The 20,636-nt window shown below is 38.8% G+C and overlaps 1 protein-coding gene and 1 pseudogene across 2 annotated transcripts in view; both read left to right on the top strand.

The window, feature by feature from the left end:
- Positions 1 to 20,636, top strand: part of LOC308342884 (large ribosomal subunit protein uL23-like) — a 1,151,147-nt pseudogene that overhangs the window by 584,461 nt on the left and 546,050 nt on the right. The gene's annotated exons all lie outside the window — the stretch shown is intronic.
- SCAMP1 (secretory carrier membrane protein 1) overlaps positions 1 to 20,636 on the top strand; it is a 127,126-nt gene that overhangs the window by 14,424 nt on the left and 92,066 nt on the right. The gene's annotated exons all lie outside the window — the stretch shown is intronic.

Raw genomic sequence — 20,636 nt, 5'->3', positions numbered from 1 at the left:
GATATTTTTAAAAAGCATGTGTTTAGCTGCCTGTTGTATTTCATCAAATTAAGATGCATCATTATTTTATTTATCATTGTCTCAGTCACCTAATGGTGTATAACAAATAATCCCTAAATTTAGTGGCTTACAACAATTATTTGCTCACTATTCTGTTATTCGAGTTGGACTAAGTTGGGTAGTTTGGTTTTGAATGTTATTGCCTGGAATTACTTATGTCTCTTCAATTATCTGGCAGCTTGACTGGGCTGGATAGTTTAAGATGTCCTCAACTCAAGTATCTGGCAATTATCTGGGGTTGTCATTGGGGGCAGCAGTTAGTTCTCTTCCACATGGCCTTTCTACTAGGAATAGCATGGGCTTTTTACAAAGTGGGAGTAGTGTTTGAAGAGGTCAAGAAGGGATGCTAAAGGCTTCTTGAGTCATTCTTTTCTGCTACATTTTGTTAGTCAAACAAGACAAAAAGCTAGACCATATTCAAAATAGAATGGGAGGGATTAGATTGTACTCCTTGATGGGAGGAGCTTATGTTCCTCCTGATACAGACGTGGGAGCTGAAGAGATATACCCAGCATAAAATGGTGAGCCAAGTACCGGATAACCCCAATAGACATTCCCATTCAAGTAGGGGAGGAATGGGAAACTGTTAGCAGTTGCTTGTCTGTGGCAAGTCTGAAATCCATCCAGGCCCATCCAGGCCCATTTTTGAGGGTCTCCTAACTGGGACAGTGAGTGTTCCTTGAATAGGGCCCAGTTCTGCTACCTGGAGGTCTTTCCCTAATCTGTTATTTTCTTCTGGTTTTGGTTCCACTCTCTGGTAAGTCCTTTTTTACTTATAGAAGTGTTTGCCAGCTGAGGAGAAATGTTTTCACGGTGCTTTTTATGCACTGGAATTTGGGAGTCCAGAAGCTTCTTTTCATTTTGAAGTATCACTGTTCCTTTTAGTCCAGTGTGGTCCATTTCTCTTAACAGTTTTTTGTTAATTTTACCAGGGTTCAAAGGATCCCTTAAAACACATCTGTAATTCACTTTGAGACCGTCTTTTTTTACTTAAGGTAGAGTGTTAGGGTGCTCTGCATCAGTACTATTTTTTTTTAATCTTCTTAAATATATATTTTTCAAATTTTTATTTATTCGTCAGAGAGAAAGCACACAGGCAGGCAGAGTGGCAGGCGGAGGCAGAGGGAGAAGCAGGTTCCCCATTGAGCAGGAAGCCTGATGTGGGACTCGATCCCAGGACATTGGGATCATGACCCGAGCTGAAGGCAGCTGCCTAACCAACTGAGCCACTCAGGCGTCCCTGCATCAGTATTATTTAGCTATGTAGGAAACTTTTTCTCCAGCTTGAGCATCTCCTTTGGCTACTGAAAGCTCTCAGGCAGGTTCAGTGGGAGGCTGTTAGTGTAGTGGAGTACCTCTTAGAGATGCTACATGGCAAAACTAATATTTGAATGTGATTTTATTTTGGTATCATGATTTTAACAATTTTAATTGAGATGGTGATGGTAAAAATTTTGAAAATAAACAATTGCTGATATTAAAAATGATTTTTTGGGCATACAGTTAATATTTAGTAGTGCTGAAATGCAGATCCAGGAAATTTATAGGGTATTTTCTTAAGATAAATCACTGGAGTCATATAGTTTCTGAAAAAATTTATATTGGATTAATGAAATAAGAGATGAGTTCTAACGATGAATCGACAATATTCTGTTCTCCATCCCACAGGTTTTGTCTTCAGTTCCAAGTGTGTATTTAAAGAGTGGCTTGAACAAAACAGGATGTGTCCAAAGAAGTGAGAATGGCCATGGGTCTGGAATTAGGTCCTAGGAAGAGTAATTTTACTCTGGGGTGTAGTCTACAGAAGGCTAAAGAGAAGTATGAGATATTCAGATACTTGAAGGGTTCTTGCTGGGGTGAATAAACCTGTTTTTGCTTCAGAAAAAAAAATTAAGGTTAATTGGCAGAGTTTACATGAAGGTAAACTTTATCTTAAAATTTTTTTTAACAAGATTTTATTTGAGAGAGAGTGAGGGAGAGAGAGAAGGAGCAGGGGGAGGGGCAGAAGGAAAGGGAGAAGCAAGACCCCTGGTGAGCAGGGAGCCCGAAAGGGGGCTCTATCCTGAGACTCCAGGATCATGACCTGAGCAGAAGGCTGACGTTTAACCGACTGAGCCACCCAGGTGCCCCTAACATAAAGATTTTTTAAAGATCTGTTAGAATAGCCTGATGATGCTTTTTTTGGTATGGAGTTCCCAGCAGTTGAAGGAATTCAAGCAGGATTTGATATACCAGAGATGCTAAAGTAGAGTTTTTTGTGTGGCAAGGTTTTTTCCTACTTCGAAACCATATAATTGTTGCATTTTTATACCTGTGTGGATCATTTTGTGAGCGCATAAATTCTCTCCTATTGTCATATGTTAGATATTGGATTGATCATTGATATTGGATATGATCAGATTGCATCTGATCATAAAAGCTGAATAGGTGGCTTTATATTTTAGGAGCCTGCTATGCTCTGAGCCTCAGTCCACTGAGGAAGCAGCCCAAGTGATTGCTTAGCATGGTAGATGATCATGTCCTCTGTTGTGTGACCCTTACCATGCTGTCCTCACTTGACTAATCTTAGCAAAGTTACTTGGCCCAAGGAAAGCCATTCTCTGAGATGATCAGGAAGAGATAAGATTGCTTGGTGCAAAATTTTGCTCCAACAGTAATGGTGATAGTTAAGTGAACTATCAGTCAGGAACTTGAGCTGAAAGCACAGAGAAAAAATCCTGTAGTTATGGTGGGAATAACCATGAAATGATAAGGGGAAGGGGCCAAATTAACTAATTACAGAACACTGGAGTACTAATTGACCAGGGTTTTTGAGGTTAATTTTCTATAATTCTTGTTTATTATTAGAGCTGCTCTTGAACTACAAGAGTGGTTACCACATTTTGAAGAGTTCTAGTCTTTGAAACCTGGCACCCTTTTTCCTGTATGTATCTTTAAATATCCTCCCTTCCCCCAGCATTCGAGGTGACTTGAGTCTGTTTTTTTCAGTCATAATTGCCAAAAGGTTATTGTGAAGTAACATTTTCTTGACAAAAGCATGATAGAATTAAACCTATATTTAGATCAAATATAGATCTAAATCTATATTTAGCTTTCCTTGGGCCAAGTAACTTTGCTAAGATTAGTCAAGTGAGGACAGCATGGTAAATGAGAGAATACAGGTCTACATGATATAATTAAAACTGTGCTTAGTTTTTGGTAATAGGTAATGAAAACCCAAACACAAGGAGATGTTTTTAAATCACGAGGGGGAAATTTCCCAACTTTCAATAGGTGAAGGAACTAAAAGATGATTTGTAGGGGTACCACCCAGTTGGTTAAGTGTCTGTCTTCAGCTCAGGTCTTGTTCCCAGGTCCTGGGATCAAGCTCCACATCGGGCTCCCTGCTTAGCAGGGAGTCTGCATCTCCTTCACCCCTTCCCCCAATTGTGGTCTTTCTTTCTCACTCATACACTCCCTCTCTCAAATAAATAAAACTTAAAAAAAAATGTGTAAATGTTGGTTGGATTTGACTTTGTACCAAGTCCCCTTACCACTTTTATTCCATTTCATCTGTTCCTACCAAGACAGCCTGTAGTGCCATATAGCTTTTGCCTTCACATTATAGACAAGTGTTGGAGGCCTGTGTTCCCTTTCCTTGTGCAAGAATTGCCATAAGAACTCTTTGTAAACCTGTACGAAGAGAGCAATCCAGTAATCTCTCTGAAATTTGGTTTTGAGTGCTTTTAAGAATTAGTGATGCCGGGGCACCTGGGTGGCTCAGTCGGTTAAGCGACTTCGGCTCAGGTCATGGGGTATCCCAGGTCCTGGTATCAAGCCCCGCATCAGGCTCTCTGCTCAGCAGGGAGCCTGCTTCTCCCTCTCCCTCTGCCTGCTGCTCTGCCTACTTGTACTCTCTCTCCGTGTCAAATAAAAAAAAAAAACCTTTAAAAAAAAAAGAATTAGTAATGCCAGGGGCACTTGGGTGGCTCATTCGGTTAAGTGGATGCCTTCAGCTCAGGTCATGATCGAGGGGTCCTGGGATCAAGCCCTGCTTGGGCCTCCCTGCTGGACGGGGAGTTTACTTCTCCCTCTCCCCGCCTGCCACTCCCCTTGCTTGTGCTCTCTCAATCTCTGTCAAATAAAATCTTAACAAAAAAAAAAAAAAAAAGAGTAATGCCTATTCATTATTATTTGATGGACTTTTGGGTAGTTGCCACCTTTTGACTATTATGAATACTGCTGCTGTAAACATTTCTGTACAAGTTTTTGTTTGATACTTGTTTTTATTTTTATTATTTTCTTTAAAGATTTTTATTTATTTATTTGACAGAGAGAGACACAGCTAGAGAGGGAACACAAACAGGGGGAGTGGGAGAGGGAGAAGCAGGGTTCCCTGTGGAGCAGGGAGCCTGACATGGGACTCGATCCCAGGACCCTGGGATCATGACACTAGCTGAAGGCAGACGCTTAAGGACTGAGCCTCCTAGGTGCCCTGATGCTTGTTTTAAATTGAGTATGTAACTAGGAGCAGATTTGCTGGGTCATATGGTAACTATGTTGAATCATTTGAGGAGCTGCCAGACTGTTTTCCACACGGGTGCTCTATTGTATATTGGAACCAGCAGCAGATGAGGATACTGCTTTATCTACATTCTCGTCAACACTTGTTATTATTTGTTTATGATTCTAGCCATCCTAGTGGGTTTGGAATATCTTATTGTGGTTTTGATTTTCATTCCTCTGATGGCTGTATAGTGTTGAGCTTTTTTTTTTTTTTTTTAGATTTTATTTATTTGACAGAGATCACTAGTAGGCAGAGAGGCAGGAAGAGTGAGGAGGAAGCAGGCTTCCCGCTGAGCAGAGAGCCCAATGTGGGGCTCCATCCCAGGACCCTGAGATCATGACCTGAGTCGAATGCAGAAGCTTTAACCCACTGAGCCACCCAGGTGCCCCGGTGTTGAGCTTTTTTATGTGCTTATTGGTCATTTGTGTATCTTCTTTGGAGAAATATCTATTCAGATCCTTCGCCTATTTTTAAGTTCAGTTTTTTGTCTTTTTTATCCCTGAATTGTAAGAGATTTTTATACATTCTTGATACAAGTCTTTTTTTTTCCTTCAAGATTTTTATTTATTTATTTGACAGAGAAATACAATGATAGAGGGAGCACAAACAGGGAATGCTGAGCAGGGAGCCTGACGGTGGGCTTGATCCCAGGATCCTGGGGTCATGACCTGAGGCAACGACTGAGCCACCCAGGGGCCTCTCGATACAAGTCTTTTACTGAAGTAAAAAAAAAAAAAAAAAAGTACTTCTTTACTGAAGTACAGTTGACCTTGAAGAACAATGTTTGAACTACATGTTCACTTATCTTTTTTTTTTTTTAAAGATTTTATTTATTTATTTGACAGAGATCACAAGTAGGCAGAGAGGCAGGCAGAGAGAGGAGGAAGCAGGCTCAATGCTGAGCAGAGAGCCCGATGTGGGACTCTATCCCAGGACCCTGGGATCATGACCTGAGCCGAAGGCAGAGGCTTTAACCCTCTGAGCCACCCAGGTGACCCTGTTCACTTATCTTTAATTAAATACTATATATACTGTTACTGTAAATGTATTTGCCCATCCATATGATTTTCCTAATTTTTTTTTCTTTAGCTTTATTGTAAGAATATAGTATATAATATGTATAACATACACAATATCTATTAGTTGACTGTTGCCAGTAGGGCTTCTGTAGTTAAGCTATCAGTTTTTGGGATGTCAAAAGTTACATGCTGACTTTCTATTGCCCCTGGGGGTAGGACCAGCCCCCCTAAGTTCCTGCATTGTTCATGTGTCAACTGTAATGATTTGTAGATAATTTCTCCTATTTTGTCAATGATCTTGTCAATGTCAATGACATTTCTTGTTAATGTTCTTTGAAGCAAAAAAGTTATAATTTGGAATGAACCAAAATTTATGTTTATTTTGTGGTTTGTGTTTTGATGTTGTATCTAAGAATCCTTTGCCAAATCTGAGGTAATGAAGATTTACCCTTATGTTTTTTCCTTAGAGTTTTATAGTTTTACCTCTTAAATTTATGTTTGTGTTTCTTTTTGAGTTAATTTTTATATATGGTGTGAAGCAAGGTTGAAGTAAGGTTGAACTTCATTCTTTTGAAAATGTGGGTATCTAGTTGTTGTTGAATGGATTGTTCTTTTCCCATAGAATGATCTTGGCACCCTCTTCAAAAATTTCTGTATTCTTTCTTAATCTTTCTTCTTGCACAAGAAGTACTTTTATCCAAGAAAGCCCTCATACTTTATGCAGAATTGCTCCCAATTACCTGAGTGTCTATAGAGTATATATATTACCTTGCCTACCTTCCAAAGTTGCCACAGCTAGTGTTGCAATTGCTTGTAAATCTGTCCTTGCATCAGTATGTTTTTATATATATAAAAAAAGTTTAATGTAATGGGTTTTATACTTGTTTTTGGAATGCAGTTAGGAATACATTGTCAATATTATCAATTTGATACTTTTTCTTACATATATTTTACAGAATATAAATGAATTACTGGATTTATTTTTGCAGATAAGCAAAAATATTAGAGTCTCTTTAAACTACTTAAGTAGGAATGTATATGATAAGATGCATTTTGAGTATTTGTAAAGTGACTTTACCTAGGCACATAGACAATAATATTCCAAAGTATGGACAATTTACATGAGGGACTTCCTTCTCTGTTGAGCAGTTATTATATATAAAGTCTCATGTAGACCCTAGGAAGAAGGTGGAGGGGGGTGGACTCAAAGATAAGGTAGACTTTGATCTTGCCCTCTATTTTTTTCTTTTTAAAAATTTTATTTATCTATTTGACAGAGATGACCAGTAGGCAGGGAGGCAGGCGGGGGAGTGGAGGGGGCAAGCAGGCTCCCTGCTGAGCAGAGAGCCCAATGTGGGGTTCCATCCCAGGACCCTGAGATCATGACCTGAGCCAAATGCAGAAGATTTAACCCACTGAGCCACTCAGGCGCCCCAAGATTTATATATTTTAGAGAGAGCAAGAGCAAACGTGGGTCGGTGGGTGCAGAGGGAGAGAATCTTCAAGTAGAATTCATGCTGAGTGTTGGGCTCAGTCCCAGGACTTAGGAGATCATGACCTGAGCTGAAACCAGGAGTGAGACCCTCTACCAACTGAGCCACCCAGGTGCCCCTTCCTTTGGCTATCTTCTCATGGTAGTTAGAATCCTCATGTGGTGATTTGGAATACATGTAGAAAGTGGTGAGAAATGAAAGTAGGAGGTACAGGAAAAGAGCATCAGGGATCTTGGTTAGAGATAGCCAAGGGCTACTATTCTAGTATAATGTTACCACCATTTAGCAATTTTACTAAAGCTTTTGAGGCTTGTCTTAGGTTGATTTCATCAGTCTTGTGGTTTTATTTATGGCATAGCATGCTTAATTTTTGGCATCTGAAGTAATCGTAAATTTTAGTGAATTGTTTACAAGTCAATGGTGTATTGTAAAAGTGCAAATTAATGTATTCCCCAAGGTTAAAAGAAGTGTATTATATACTTGTATTTGATTTTAAAATTTTTTAAAGATTTTATTTATTTATTTGACAGAGAACACAAGTAGGCAGAGAGGCAGGGGGTGGGGTGGGGGGGGCGGGAAGCAGGCTCCCTGCTGAGCAGAGAGCCTGATGTGGGGCTCGATCCCAGGACCCTGAGATCATGACCTGAGCTGAAGGCAGAGGCTCAACCCACTGAGCCACCCAGGTGCCCCCCCAATTTTTTTTTTTTTATGGAAACATTTGTGTTTGAGTCTCAGGGGAACTTAATCACCATTTAGCATTGAGTTCATAAGAAAATGTTCTGTGAAGTACATATATTACAGACAGGCATTTCTGTATTTTTAGCCTGGTGTTAGGGGCATTAGAGGAAGGAGTAAATAAAATTTGTGGAGGTGTGTCCTCACTTGTTAAGGGTGGGTCTGGAACCAGGTTGTCTAGGTTTGCTTCTCTGTCTCTTCCTTGAGTGACCTTAGGCAAATTACTGAATTTTTCTGCCTTCAATATTTGTTTTTTTTTTAAATATATATATTTCTTATAGGAATATTTCTTTTGAATCAAGGCAAAGATGGGAAGTTCTTAAAATAACAGAGGAAATAATGGTGTAAGATTATCTTTGGTTATAGCATGTGATTATTCTGCTTTTATTTTATCCCTAAATTGCCTATATTTTCTCAGATGAATTTTTATTAACTTTTAAACTTTTTGTTTTAACAGAAATAGTAACAAAAACAAAACATACAAATTACTGGTTGTATTACAAAGCTTAGACATTTTAGAGGCTGTTATAAATCAGAACATGAACTGAGGGTAATAAGGAAAGGTCATTGTATTTTTATGACTTAAGTTTTGTTTAAATGTTAGAAAGTTTTGCATTTGTTTGCTTAATGTTGATGATTTTTGGAGAGGTCATCTGTTTTATTTTATTTATTTATTAATTTTTTATTTTTTATTACATTAAGACCTAATAGTTTTGAAAGCTTATGATTGCTTTTTGAAGTCATGGGAAGCTAGCAGGAGATGAATCCCTTGTGTCACAATTGGAACTTCAAACATTTTCCTCCCATGGAATATTGTTATACAGAATGCCTGGCTTTGGTGGTGTTTTGATTTTAAGTACTGGCCTGGGTACTTGTACTGGGTTTTAAGTACTCTTGTTAACCACCTTGGTGGTTAACAAGAGAAGTTAATTTAGCCAGATTTTGTTTCATAAGGTAGTGTTCTATGAAGTATACATTTATTCTCAGATGGGAAAATTAATTTAAAAGTTCACTGCCCATAATACGACAAAAAAAAAAAAAAACACCCCAAAACAAAAACAAAACCAAGACCTTTTAAAATTTGTTCATAGGTCTTTGGTTGTCATGTTTAGTGGTAAATTGTTCTGGTAATTTCAGCATTTGGTATGTTAAAAGATAATGATCAAAAACTCATTAGTCTTGGGGTGCCTGGGTGGCTCACTGGGTTAAAGCCTCTGCCTTAGGCTCAGGTCATGATCCCAGCATCGGCCTCTCTGCTCAGCAGGGAGCCTGCTTCCCTCCTCTCTCTGCCTGCCTCTCTGCCTAATTGTGATCACTCTCTCTGTCAAATAAATAAATAAAATTTAAAAAAAACAACAACTCATTAGTCTTCATGAAGAACTACTGTGTATGATAAAGCAACTTTTTCTGTACAAAAATCTCCTAACAGTTCACTGAAAAATGAGGGCTGTTTATGTGGGAAGACTGCTGTTCTCTGATTAGTAGGCTATCATAGTCAAAGGTGATTGAACTTGCAGTCATTGCCAGAAATATGACCAATTATTTTCCTGTTCTACATGATTACCTTTTTCTCTTCTTAGGTCTCTAGATTTCAGTGCATTGATACTGGGGCACATAGCTGTATTAGCTACCCAGTTTCTCAAATATCAGAAGAAATTTTGGTGATTTAGTATAACAGGAAATTCTGGTTATTTTGGTCCCTGATAGCTAATACCCCTGCCCCCTCTATCCTGATCTCTTGACTAATGAGTATTTCTCTTTAATGAATGATGTGGTATTTAGATTTTGAAGACTTAGAGATTTATAACTGGTTGGAAACATTTATTCTAAGAAATATTACATCTGATTATCTTTTTAAAAAACAGCTTTGAGATACAGTACATATACTGCACAGTTAACCCACCTAAAGTATACAGTTTAGTGGTTTTTAGTATATTTGCAGTTGTGCAGTCATCACTATCAACTTTAGAAACTTTCATTACCACAAAAAGAAACCCTGTTGGCAGCAATAATTCCCCATTTTCCTCCAATTCCACTAGCCCTCGGCAGCCACTAATATGCTTTCTGGGGATTTCTTAAAAATGGAATCGTGCACTATGTAGTCTTTGATTGGCAGCTTTCACAGAGCATAATGTACTGAAGGTTTATGCATATTGTAGCATGTATCAGGACTTCATTTCTTTTTATTAGAAAATAGCAATTTTATTGCATGGATATACAGTATATTTGTCAGTTGATATAAATGAGAGGATATTTTCACTTTTTGGCTGTTAGGAATAGTGCTGCTAGGAATATTTGTGTACAAGTTTTTGTGTGGGCCCATGTCTTCATTCCCTTGGTTATATACCTAGGAGTGGAACTGCTAGGTACTTTGGTAACTTCCAAAATGACTGTACCGTTTTACATTTCCACCAGCACATTAGTTTTTTCATACCCTTACCACCACTTGTCTCTGTCTTGTTTGTAGCCATTCTAGTAGGTGTGAAGTAGTACCTCATTAAATCTGCTTGGGTGTGGTTGCTTCAGTTATTTTAATTCACTAAGTACTGATTTGGGTTCACAAGAATTAGTCTGTGAGTTGCTTTTAGATTTGAGGAAGACTGTCAGGACTTGTAATGAAAATGGCAACCAGTTTTTAAGTAACGATTTACTGAATAATTTCTAGTAATTGTTAAGCATTTCTTTTGATCTCTTACAAAAGATTTGCCAAATACATGTTGTTTTAGAGTCTTGCTGAGATTTTTAATGGTTTCTTATAGTTCCTTTGGTTTTTAAAGAATAATTGGGGCATTTAGAAATAAGTAATTCTCCAGGTAACTGAAATTCTCAGTATTTGTTAAATTCATGTGGTTATAGTAGCTCTGAGAAGTGCAAAGTAGGAAAAAAAAATTAACTCTCTGAAGGCAGGGCCTCTCCTAACCTCTAGATTGGGATTTTTATTTAATCAAGTTGCTTAGTCTAGTGTGTAATATTGGTTGGATTAAGTAGAGCTATTGAAGAGTATTTTAATTAAGTTTTGTGGAGCAATGCCAAGTTTAAGTCAGCCTTTTTCTTTTGAGGAGATTTTTTTTAAACATAAATTTGTTTTCTTTATTACATTTTCTTCTGAGAACTCAGTTTCGGGGTCAGATTTGAATTTGAAAGTTATATGACTTTGGCCAAGTTACTTTTAACATGTGTGAGGTAGTATTGTTAGCAGTGAAGGAAAGGATATAGAATTTAAGTCATATGGCTGTTCTGAGGACTAAATGACATAATTAAATAGTCTAGTAGTGTGCTAAAATAGATGAATTCTCTTTTTCTCCTTGAATCTGTCTTTGCTTTAGCCTTTAGTTTTCATAGGCATGCTTGATAGAATTAAAAATATGCATTTTCTTCTAAATGTTTTTAATACTCAAGTTATTGTCTTCTAACATCTCATGTATTAAAAAGGTGTGAGGTAAGTGAAAAAGTGTAGTAAAAGTCTGCTGCTGTGTTATATGAAGACAGTGAATTGGGAAGCTTCTGATCAGGTCTCTTGTCTTTTTTTTTTTTTTTTTTTTTAAAGATTTTATTTATTTATTAGTGAGAGTGAGAACATAAGCAGTAGAGGGAGAGGGAGAAGCAGACTCTCTGATGAGCAGGGAGCCTGATGCAGGACTTGATCCCAGGTCCCTGCGGTCATGATCTGAGCTGAAGGTGGATGCTTAATCACCTGAGCCACCCAGGTGCCGCTCTTGTCATCTTTTGTGATTTTGAAAAACTTATAGGAAACTTGGCTTTAAATATGAGTTTCTTGTTTTCTGTTTGGCTGACACAATTGAATTTGTCCAAATGGGTGAAAGTGAAATTATAAGCCAATCTTGAATAAATTACACTGCTTCAGTCAGAACTGTCCAGTGGAGGGGTGCCTGGGTGGCTCAAGTTAAGCATCCAACTCTTGATTCTGGCTCAGGTCATGATCTTAGGGTCATGAGAGAGAGTCCCCCAACTGGCTCCCCACTCAGCAGGGAGTCTCTTTCTACCTCTTCCCCTACTGGTGTGATCTCTTGTGCTCTTTCTCTAAAATAAATCTTAAAAAAAAAATTATCCAGCAGAAATATAATTTGTGCTATGTATGTAATTTAAAATAACCTAGTAGCCTTTGGGAAAAAACTAGGTGAAATTCATTTTAATAATATTTTGTTCTACCCCATACATACAAAATATCTTTTCAATACATAATTAGCATAAAAACCATTAATGAGGGGCACCTGGGTGGCTCAGTGGGTTAAAAAAAACTACATGCTTCTTAATGGACATACGTTTACATTTACAGAGAGTAAACTTAGTCTCCTGTCTCATAAAACTCCTAAGACACCACTAATCTCTAAACTAAGCAAAACAATAAAAGCTGTTTTTAATATTAAAAAAAAAACTTTAAAACCTAAATCTACCTTAACATTACCTTCCAAGGCAACTTAGTAGGAATGGTTAACCTGAAAACAAAGTGTTGTACAAATCACTTTCCAGGGATGCCTGGGTGGCTCAGTTGGTTAAGCGGCTGCTTTCGGCTGGGGTCATGATCCCGGCGTCCTGGGATCGAGTCCCCCATCGGGCTTCTTGCTCAGCGGGGAGCCTGCTTCTCCCTCTGCCTCTGCCTGTGCTCACTCTGTCTGACAAATAAATAAATAAAATCTTTAAAAAAACAAAACAAAACAAAAACAAAAACAAATCACTTTCCAGAAAAGAAATAAATTACGGGATTATGCTTATATCTAGTAGTATCAACTAAAACCCCACATGATGGCACACAGATTCAGAGTACCAGCTGGTCCTACCCACCCTCCTGAATTACCTGACCCATGGGAGTTTGGCTTTGTTGTTTCAGAAAGCACTGTTTCTTACCTCTGCCTTTGGCTCAGGTCATGATCCCAGGGTCCTGGGATCGAGCCCCACATCGGGCTCTCTGCTCACCAGGGAGCCTGCTTCCCCTCTCTCTCTGCCTGCCTCCCTGCCTACTTGTGATCTCTGTCTGTCAAATAAATAAAAAATCTTAAAAAAAAATCATTAATGAGATACTGTACATTGTTTTTTGCCAGATCTTTGAAATCAGAAACATGGTGTGTTCTATACATATTGCATTTGTATATGTACATATACATATGTATGTATGTATATATATACATCAACATTAATTTGGACCAGTTATATTTCAAGAGTCATGTATACTAGCGATCGATAAATGTTCATACTTAAAAAAATCTTTCTCTTATAACAGATTTTATTGAAATATAGTTAGTGGCAGTAAACTGTCTCTACGTAGTTTTAGCAGGAACATGAAATGGCAGAGTACATTGATATCCACCTATTTCTTTTTTAAAGCATGGAGACGTGCTCAGGTTGCCTCAGGTAACAGAGCTTTATTGAAAGGATTGTTGCAGGAGGAAAGTTACCCCATCAGAGTCCATCTCTGCAGTGGTAGTGAAACAGTCTCTGGAAGCTAACCATGTGTTTCTTCAAATACCCTCTTCTCCTCCCCCACCATTCACCTCCCTCCCACCAAGGAGTAGATGTCATTTTCATGTGAAATCAGTGTTTATAAAACATAAAAATTGCACTGTACTGGTTTAAGTGAAGGTTAGGGTCTGATCTCTGCCATCCTCTTTTCCCTCTTCTGCTCTTCTACTTCTTCTTTTTCCTTCACTTTGAGGCCCTTCTGAGATCTTCCAGACAGTGAAAACTCCTGTAACACCAAGTCATTCCTCACCAACTGGAACAGCAGTAACTCTGTTGGCCCTGTTTTTGCTTGGTCACACATTGGCAACCCTGGTAATTGCCATTCCCCTCAGATTCTGTTCCTGCTGTTCCCTTTTCTGGTCACCTTCTTTTTAGCTTCTATTTGTCTTTTTACCATGCCTAGTGTCTGCTTCTTCTGCTGCTACTAATTACCAATCTTTATGTCTCCTATTCAAGTAGATCAAGAAATAGCATCTAATTGATCAGCTGTTGTCCAATATAGAGTCACTTCTGTTGGGGTCTACCAGGCTTCCCCCTCCATTACTAAAAATGGCTGCCTTTGGCACAAAAGTCTGTTCCTCATCCTTTAACATGCAGCTGAGATAACAGGGTCACGTGACACAAAGGTGAGCAAAGAATGGTTGCTTTACTTACAAGGTGTCTGTGGGTATTTTGGCCTATTCACCATATATGATGTGCTATACTTTCTTAATATCTCAGTTAATTATAAATGGAAAGCTTTTTTGTTTTATCTTTAGCTTGGTAGTAGTGGTAATGATAACAGTCTCAACTATCACTGAGGATTTTCTATGTGCAGAAATAGTAGCAATCATTTTATATGTAGCAACTCATGAGCTCTATGATACATTTTACTGGTGAAGGAACTGAGTCACATTGATGTATGAATTACCTTGTTCAAAGTTTACAGCTTTTCTTTAGTGTGAATGAGATCTGAATATAGGCAGTCAGCTTTTTTCCAAATGGGAAAGACTTAAAATCTATAGCTTAACATTTCAGAGCTTCAGCTGACTGGGACAATATCTATCAGAATTTTTCCCTATTTTACAAATGAGAAAATTGACAGGTTAGGTGTCTTGCCTTAAGGTCACAGAGTCTAGTCATTGTTAGGAGCTCAGAGTTTCTAACTCCTAGACTAGTACTCTATAACAGAGCAAGTACCTACGATACATGAGGTTTTTAGTGTTGATCTTGAAACTCAAACCTGTTAAGTGTTAGCAGATACAGTAAGTGGATACATAATATATGGTTGTACACAATCGTCCATGTAGGCTATTGTTATTAGACTATTTAGCTTGAAGATAGTATATATATGGAGAAGGGAAGAATAAGCAGGGTATTGAAGTTGATTAGCTACAAAACTTTTTTATTTACTTCATCTCCTTGCATCTAGCTGAAGGTGAAAGTACTTTCTGCTAGCCTAGAATCTTCCTCAATTGGACATTTCTCCATCACTCCACATAACCTCTCAGGAGGATGTTATGTGTTATGTGTGGAGTGATGGAGAAATGTCCAATTTCATGCATGGTGTATGAAATAATTTGAAATATAATGAAGGCACACTGCCTTAGAAGGTTTGGTAAAGAACCCCGGATTAAAGATGTAAAATAGCTAATTACGCTACATGTGAAATTTTAGTTACTCTCTTTGAAAAAACATTTATTTTTATAAGGCATCTCAATTTTTTAAAAGATTTATTTCTTTATTTGAGAGAGAGAGAGTGAGAGAGAGCATGAGAGGGGAGAAGGTCAGAGGGAGAAGCAGACTCCCCGTGGAGCTGGGAGCCCATTGTGGACTTGATCTCAGGACTCTGGGGTCATGACCTGAGCCAAAGGCAGTGGCTTAACCCACTGAGCCACCCAGACACCCAGGCATCTCAATTTTTTTTTTTTAAAGATTTTTTTATTTATTAGAGAGAGAGAGAGCACAGGCAGACAGAGTGGCAGGCAGAGGCAGAGGGCGAAGCAGGCTCCCTGCCGAGCAAGGGGCCCGATGTGGGACTCGATCCCAGGACGCTGGGATCATGACCTGAGCCGAAGGCAGCCGCTTAACCAACTGAGCCACCCAGGCGTCCCCAGGCATCTCAATTTTTAATGAAATACGACTATGAAGTAATTGGCTTACTAAGGTGTTAGCGGAATAACCTTAGTTTAGGGGTGCCTGGGTGGCTTAGTAGGTTAAGCCTCTGCCTTTGGCTTGGGTCATGATCTCACGGTCCTGGGATTGAGCCCCTAGTCGGGCTCTCTGCTCAACAGGGAGCCTGCTTTCCCCCCTCTCTCTGCCTGCCTCTCTGCCTACTTGTGTTCTCTCTCTCTGTAAAATAAATAAATAAAATCTTAAAAAAAAAAAAAAAAGGGAAAAAGAAATGTTAAAAAAAAGAGTAGGGGCACCTGGGTGGCTCAGTGGGTTGGGGCTTCTGCCTTCGGCTCGGGTCATGTTCCCAGTGTCCTGGGATCAAGCCCCGAATCGGGCTCTCTTCTCGGCGGGGAGCCTGCTTTCCCTCCTTTCTCTCTGTCTGCCTGCCTCTCTGCCTGCTTGTGATCTCTGTCTGTCAAATAAATAAATAAAATCTTAAAAATAATAATAAAACAAAGAATAGCCTTAGCTTAACTAAGTGACATAAATTTATAATTTTAATGTTTATGGGTAATCAGATCCAAATAGAGTATTTAAATTATTATTATTTTTAGAGCATTTAAATTATTAAGAATGTACTTCTTGAAAGTCAATAAAAAAGAGGCCTACTATATTCCTTTAAGTCAATAAAATTAGACTATCTCAAATTGTCTCCCTCATTAGCAATGCAGGTTCTCAGACATCAAGGTACATTTAGAATGGGGTTAGTAATCTGGGTTTTGACAAGCCCTTCAGGTGATTCCAGTATGTACTGAGTCTGAGAACCACTGCCGCAGAAGTAACCAAGTTAGCACTTGAAACAGTTTAATTTTGTTGCGTTGAAAAAAAAGTGCAGTATTTTCCTGCCAAAGTTTTTGGAATCATTAATAAACAATCAGCTCAACTAATGTCTTTCCTCCTCCCCTCCTCCCTCTTCTCCTCCTCCTCCTCCTCTTCCTCCTCCTTTTTCTTAGAGAGACAGAGGCAGCGGAGAGGGAGGGGCAGAGGGAGAGAGAGAATCTTAAGCAGGTGCCAGTGTCTTTTCCTGATAAAGTTGTGATTGTGGTAAATTTTATTTTTCGTATATCTGATAGAAATAATATATATATAGGCATTGGAAAATTGTGGCTTCATATTTTGTCTCAGACATACACTAATTGTCCTTCAGAAAGTTTCTTGACCTTTTCAAGGCCATAGCTTCTTTGTCTGAAAAATAGAATAATACCATCCATCAGGGAGGATCATAGCAAGGATTGGAAGTAATGGAAGTGCTAAACACTTTATAGACTTTAAAAGATTATTCATTATTGGGTGGCTCAGTTGGTTGAGCCCCTGACTCTTGGTTTCTGCTCGGGTCATGATTCTCACGTCTGCTGTCGAGCCCCGTGCTGGTTCACTGGGGAGTCTACTTGAGGATTTTCTCCCTCTGCCCCTCCCCCTAGTCATGTACACACACTTTCTCTCTCAAATAAAATCTTCAAAAAAAGATTGTTCATGGAGTGCCTGGGTGGCTCAGTGGGTTAAGCCTCTGCCTTCGGCTCAGGTCATGATCTCAGGGTCCTGGGATCGAGCCCTGCATGGGGCTCTCTGCTCAGCAGGGAGCCTGCTTCCCCCTCTCTCTCTGCCTGCCTCTCTGCCTACTTGTGATCTCTCTCTCTCTCTGTCAAATAAATAAAATCTTAAAAAAAAAAGATTATTCATTATTAAATCTTAAGCTGTGTTATTTTCTTCCAGTTTACAGACTTTCACTTCCTCAATGCTGTTTACATGTATTAAAACAAATTTGAAAATGATAGTCATGTAGTAATTCAGAGATAACAGTTCTTCCTAAATCATTCTTGGCAAATACTGTACATATTCTATTGCTTTGTCACCTAATACTACATTGAGGAGAAATTCCAGACCAACTAGAAGTGAACTCAGTTCACTTGACACAGTGATTTTGTTTAACTGCCCATTAACTCTCAGCCTGGATTAAACTCTTCTAGAATCTAGAAGGAAACCAAGTACATTTTCATTATGTAGTTAAAAGTAGAAAATTGGAAGAATGATTTCATTCTGCATCTCTTTGGAGCTAAGTTTTACCTTAGGTAGGAGTTAAAAAAATTTAATGTGAATTTTAGGACACTTGATAATTTGCTCTGTGTATTTATAAAATGAGAATTTGGACTCCTTGGACTCACTGTATTTTGCTAGTATTGAAAGAATGACATCTTTTCATCTTTTTTTTTTTCTTAAAGATTTTATTTATTTGACAGCGAGAGAGGGAACAGAAGCAGAAAAAGTGGGAGAGGGAGAAGCAAGCTTCCCGAGGAGCATGGGGCCTGACACGGGGCTGTATCCCAGGACCCTGGGATCATGACCTGAGCCAAGGCAGATGCTTAACGACTGAGCCACCCAGGCACCCCTGATTTTTTTCATCTTGTTAAACATTTAAGTAAACACATACACATTAATTTTTTTTCTTAAATAAGAATAAGAAGTAACATTTTATTTATATTGTTTTGCACCTTTTCCACTCATTCTGTGGCAGTGTATAGATGTTCTTATAGTATTTTACAGCTGCGTAATGCTCAACTGCATAGTACTTTATCATGTACATGTACCATAGTTTATTCAACTATATTCTATTGATAGACATTTAGGTTGCTTCCAGTCTTTTGCTAAATTCCTAGAAGTGAGATTGTGGGTCGAAGTATAAACATAGGGGGCGAAGTATAAACATAGGGGGCGCCTGGGTGGCTCAGTGGGTTAAAGGCTCTGCCTTTGGCTCTGGTCGTGATCCCAGGGTTCTGGGATCAAGCCCCGCATCAGGCTCTCTGCTCTGCGGGGAGCCTGTTTCCTCCTCTCTGCCTGCTTCTCTGCCTACTTGTAATCTCTGTCAACTAAATAAATAAAATCTTAAAAAAAAAAGTGTAAATATAGATGTAATTTTGCTGACTATTGCCAACTGTCCCTCCATAGAGTTGTAATAATTTCTCTTTCCATTAGTAATGTAGGAGAATTCTTATTTTCTTACACTTTTATCACTTAGCTATGTTAGACTTGTAGATTTTTTCTAGTCTGATAGGTGAGAAATACTATGTTAGGGTAGCTTTAATTAGTATTTCCCTTATGAGTAAGATCATCTTTTCCCTTAAATTTTTGAACTAGCTTCATACTTGTTCACTTTTTTCCCCCCAGGGAATATTTTTTTTTCTTTTCTTTTTTTTTTTTTTTTTGGTAAAGATTTTATTTATTTGACAGAGAGAGGCACAGCCAGAGAGGGAACACAAGCAGGGGGAGTGGAGAGGGAGAAGCAGCCTTCCCACTGAGCAGGGAGCCCGATGTGGGGGTGGGGGGTTGGGAGGTGGGGAATGGTAGATCCCAGGTTGCTAGGATCATGGCCTGAGCCAAAGGCAGACACTTAATGCCTGAGCCACCCAGGTGCCCCTCAGGGAGTAGTTCTTGATTAATACTGGTGCTACTATCCTGAGGAATTACTCTTTGGAATTTTTTTTTTTCTCTTTGGGAGTGGCAATTATCACTCAAACAGTATTACTATGCATGTATGATTAAATAAACAGGACCTATTCATGTATTTTTTGTATTTAAAGAAGTGACCTTCTAGTTTGGGAAAGGGGACTTGTATGAAGATCATCATGAGTCAGTGAAATAAATGCTGGTGAAAATAAATGCCAAGCTCTGTGGAAGCACTTAGACTGGAATGCAATTACTTGAGTATCAGCAATTTTATTAGTTAGCATGTGAAGTGTTCTTCAGATTGAGTCTTTAAGGAAGCGGAGATCACTAGGGTTATCCTACCTTTGTGTATTCCTGCCAGAGGAAGCAATGCCAAGGAAGAATATGGTGCTGAGGACTCCTAGGTCACCTGGTTTTGTGGGTCGGGATAAGGGGTGTGGGCATTGAGACTGCATCTGGACCAATGGGATGTGGTAAGTCTCTATTTATTGATCCTAAACCCACTTCTTAAAATTATTTTTTATTTTTTATTTTTTAAGAAATCTCTGCACCCAGCGTGGGACTCAAACTCAAAACCTTGAGATCAAATATTCATGATTCCATTAATTTTCTCCCTGAGGCATACATTGTCTCTTGATAATCTTCCTGCTCCTCACATTTTTGAATAAACTTGGGAAGAGAATGCTGGGAAGTAGAGTGATTTCATTTCCTCCTTCCCTCCTTCCCTCCTTTGAGCAAGCTTAAAGTTTTTACTTTTGTCTGTGCCATACTTTAAATTTATTATTACATCTTCCTTTTTGCCAAGTTTAAGGCTCCTTATGCAATAGCTTGTTTGACTTGGTAGAGAGTGAAGATCTGGCTAGGGAAGGACCTTGTGGCAGAGTTTATTAGTCTGGAAAGTTTATTAGTCTGGAAAGCTAGGTGGTCAGCTGCCTTGTATCTCATTTTGAGGAATTTGTATTTTGTCTTGGGAGAGCCTCTAAAAAACCTGAAATGGGTGGGGAACTGAGGAGAGGGGTTGGAGGAGGGGAATGACAAGATAAGCTTTTCATTTTGAGAGGTAGTTTTGATGACTGCGTTGAGGAAGATGGATTGGAGAAGGTACAGTATAGGTGAGAGAGCAGTGCTTCTCCAAGCAGAAGCAGCATCACATGGTAACTTTTTAGAAATAAAGATTCTGATGCCCCATTCCAGAACCCTGGGGGTGGATGCAGCAATCTGTATTTGGTTCTGATGCATACCAAAGCTTGGGACTAGGGATTCAAAAGTCAATGAGGCTTTATTAAAGTTTGCAAATGCTTTTTCATGTTAATTATATAGTTGGTTTTTGTTGAGATGTTCATTATGTTTGTGTCTTACATTTATTCACAAGAAAAATAGATGAACTCTCTAGGATTTGGAGACTTACTTATTTGAAAGCCTAATTCAAAAAGCTGGGATAGTATGGTAATATATTATAGTTGGAAAAGGGGAAACAGTACAGGACAAAGTAAACGATAGTCAAACAAAACTGTTGGGTAGAATACAGGTAAGTGGTGCTTAATCTTGGATGTGGTAGATGTTGCCTGTATATGACATTGATTTGTAATATGGTGTTTGTATCAGCAGTAGGGAAAACTGATAGAAGATATTGTAAAAAAAAAAAGGGGGGGGGTAGGGGGAACATGAACTCATTGTGGACCCAAAGGAAAGGATGGTGGGTTTGCCCAA

The sequence above is a fragment of the Martes martes genome (genome assembly GCF_963455335.1).
Source record: "Martes martes genome assembly, chromosome: 5".
In the NCBI taxonomy this organism is placed as follows: domain Eukaryota; kingdom Metazoa; phylum Chordata; class Mammalia; order Carnivora; family Mustelidae; genus Martes; species Martes martes.
Note: the sequence above shows the minus strand (reverse complement) of the source record. Positions and strands in the feature narration are given on the sequence as shown.